Below are 3,884 nucleotides of genomic sequence, written 5' to 3'. Positions count from 1 at the left end.
ACCAATGTTCAAGCTTTTGCAACTCATGACTCCTCCTATTTATTTACTTAAGTTGGTGAGGCAGATTCTGTTCCTTCAGTGTTATTTTTGTTGGTTTTTTTTAAATCATCAGTTGCCCTTCTGTCTCTCTTCTTGGGAATTACTGGTCTAACATGGGTCTATTCCTTGCGAATAGTTGATGTGGTACATTACCGGTGGCTCTGCCAGAGATGTGTAATTTAGGGAGGAGTGGAAGTAATTGTACTTTGCTTGTCCTTTCTGCTCAGATGAAATGCCAAGGAAGACACACTATGTGGTTGTTTTTAATGGTCTGTTATACATCTTGGTGGTCTGCAGAGTGTGGAAATAGAAGATGCTGAAATGGGCAGAAGAAACTTGCAGCAAACACACGTTTTGGCTACAAAATTGTTCCTCTCTAAGGACTAGAAAGAAATAGCCATTGCATTCCTAGGGACTGATCTGAACTTGTGATCTTCCTAAGGATTCTCCTTCTAATCTTAACCTGCGGAGGGTGTGGGGAATATTTTATAGAGCAGTGTTTCTCAACCTTTTTGATACCAGGGACCAACTTCCTGTACTGTGTCAGGGAGATCTCAGGGACCAGTGCCAGTCCATGGACCGGTCATTGAGAAACACTGTTATAGATGACAGAATTGGCAGTCAGAACTCTAGACTTATATTTCTGATACAGTCACTGATTTGCTGTGTTATTGGGAGTCACTTATATCACTGAACTTAAATGTGTTCCAGTTTTCCCATATGTAAAATAGAACAATACATTCTCACAACACCCCTGTGAGATCTTAGTCAATTTTGGCCATTACTCTTTCCTGTTAGAAAATGCACTGGGGTAGAAAAAGGTGAAGGAAATCTGAGTGTTTTCCTTGCAAAGATCCCTTCACAATTGCTCCATTTGGTAGAAGGTGGGGCTTCATGCTTTGCTCTCCAGAACAACACATGGGGCCATTCCTCATGGACCAGCAAGACGCCATGGTATCTGGGCTAGCTTTGTGTTCCTAAACTGTGTCAAGGGGTGTCTTGAGTCTCAGGCCAGCAGTACCATATGGTGGAGATATTCCGGTCTGCATTGCTGATGGCAAGAGTCAGTAGGCACTTGCAGCTGTATCACCAAACGGCAAGAGTCAATAGCTAGGGGTAGGGGAACCCAGGCCCATCCTACTCCACAGGGTTCCAACCCAGGACCCAATAAGACAAAGTATGCAGCTTGGGGGGTGGGCACCCCTACATCTGCTCCCTGAGCCATTTCCTACCCTGGCTTCAGTTCCTCTGCTGGCACCTTTGGGTTGCTTACAAGCTCCCCATGGCATCTTCTCTGAGAGCGGTCTGGAGGGTTTTCTTTCCTCGGTCAGGGCTTGTCGTTGCAGTCCTCCAGAGGGCCTGCGGTGGCTTAACACTGGAAGTTGGTCCCAGCCACTTGGAGCATTAGCAGTTTCTTGGCAGAAGCCTGTACCACACAACTCCTCTCCTGCTTAGTTCACCCAGACAAAGCTGAGCTGCTCCCTTCTGAGCATGCCCTGCAGGGGTGGCTGGAAGGGGGTCTCTGGGCCCAGAACTGCTCCTTAATCCTTCCTTTTCTGGTGTGGGGCTTGTATACCCCATCACAGACTACCTCCACTCTTCACAGGGTGGCTCCAACAGAGCTTTGCTGTCCGCATCTCTGCAGCTGATAGCTGCTCTGTGGGTTCCTTTAAGGCTGTATTACATTTCCACTTTGAACTCTGTGGTGGTAAAGAGGAGAAGGGGATGGAGTAATAGAACTATTCACGTGAGGAAAATTTGCAGAATCAGACTCTTAATTCATTGGTCTAAATAGAACAGGACCTTTCCGCAAAAGTTGTTTTCAAAACTGAAAATGTCTGACTACTTGTCGTAGCTTCACTCGTTCTCCATCTATTTTTGCATAGCACCAAAAGTCAGGTGAATATATGCACATATTCACGAGTTTTTAAAACATGCATCTTGGTGAATGCAATGTGCATCTGCCTGTGGATGTTCACTTCCTAGATTACACACATGAACTTGATACAGAAAGTTTTGAAAAAATAGCCTCACATTTCAAATGTAATGTTGTGACTGCCAAGCTTCCGTTTCTGACAGGACTGCATGTGAACAATTATTACCAGTGGAGTCCATTACTGTATCTCAGCTGTTATCTTTCTCCATTCCTTCCCCATCCTTAACCTTTGTTGGGTGCTAACAGGTTATTTTAAGTATGTTGCAAATTCTTGATAAATAAGATAATTATAGTTCTGTTAAACCACATGATGTATTTATACATTTAACCTTTTGAAGCATAAGGATCTGCAAAAACTGCTCTCTCTGAAGATTTATATTCTCCCATCATTTCATTCCATCTGATCCTTTTATAATCCAATATTTTATGTCATCATATAAATTAATGGTGTGTGATCAGGAGGAGGGCTATGTGCACAGCCTTCTGCCTAGTGGCAACAGGTCAGTGGGGCAGCTGGCCCACCCAGTGGCAACCATATGAAGGGGTAGGGAAACCCAGGCCCACCCCATTTCACTGGGTTCCAACCCAGGGCCCCATGCGGCTGACTCAGTTGCTTACCTGTGCCGTAGGGTTTTCAGCCTCTTGTCAGGTTCCCTGGGCCCCTTCCTACTCCAGTCCGTTTCCCATCTGGCTGCCAGTCAACTCTGGGGAACGTCACCTTCGGGTTCCGAGCCCTCATTCCTGCTGCCAGATATTGAGTCTCTCCTGCTTGTTGGCTCAAGACTAGCTTTGCTTTGCTCTGGTCTTGTCTGGTCTCCCCAAGAGCTCCCCCCCGTACATCCTTCTCCCTGGCTGGTCAGGCCCAGACTGACCTACCTGTCTGGCTTTAAACCCCACTTCCAGTCCAAGCATGCGCAGCAAGGGCTAAGGGATGGGGTCTTCTTAGCCCACAACTGTTCCTTAACCCCTTCTTAGCCAGTGAGGGGTCTATATATCCTGTCACATGGTAAAATAAATGAAGTGCAATATATATATATATTAGAAACCCTTACTAATTAGTAGAAATGCATGACATTTGCAAGAAACACCTAGTGTAATAATGACATTACATATTGTCATGTAGGACACGTACATTTAGAAATAATATACAATCTCTTGTCTAGTGAGCTAGCAGGAAATATGCTTGATAAGAGTTGATCCAAAGCCTACCATAGTCATTGGAAAGACTCTGTGACATACAAGGGTACAATCCCCAGACTAATGAGCAGCAGCTTCACCCTGCCCTGAAACATTGGGTGCTTTACAATGCCTTGCTGAAGTGGGTTCCACTTGGGTCGTTCTCACAGCCTTCCAGCATGCAAGTCACGCCCTGAATGCTTGTGTGTAATTGCAGCCTGCCAGCCACACTTGGGGTTACTCTCTAGCTCTCAACAACATTAGTTATATACACCCCCCGTCTTAGATTCCCCCCCAGAATTATTCATTATTGCTTTAATAGAAATAATATGCACATAGCTTGCCACCCCAAATGGAGTTTCCCAAACACTTCAGTTTAAACACACTAGATTAGATAAAACAAGTATATTAGCCACAAAGAAAGAGATTTTAAGTGAGGACAAGTAATGAGGCATAGAAAGTCAGAAACGATTACAGAAAATAAAGTTAAAACGCGCCTAAAAATCTATATCAGATTCAAACAGTTTCTCACCACATGCTTTCAGCAGTCGTACTGACCAAATCCTCTAGGTCAGGACCTCTTCTCCCAGAATCCAACAAATGCTTCCTGTGTTACTTCAGGTCCATGAATGCGATAGATGGGGGAGACAGATTTGCTGATCAGTATCAACCTGATAAAATAAGCATGGCAACATTGTATCTGAAGTTATAAGATTCCACTGTAAGATGTTAT

The sequence above is a fragment of the Emydura macquarii genome, unplaced genomic scaffold, assembly GCF_026122565.2.
Source record: "Emydura macquarii macquarii isolate MOO-44397 ecotype Brisbane River unplaced genomic scaffold, CSIRO-AGI_Emac_v2 contig_75, whole genome shotgun sequence".
Lineage (NCBI taxonomy): Eukaryota > Metazoa > Chordata > Testudines > Chelidae > Emydura > Emydura macquarii.
This window is presented reverse-complemented; position numbering follows the sequence as displayed.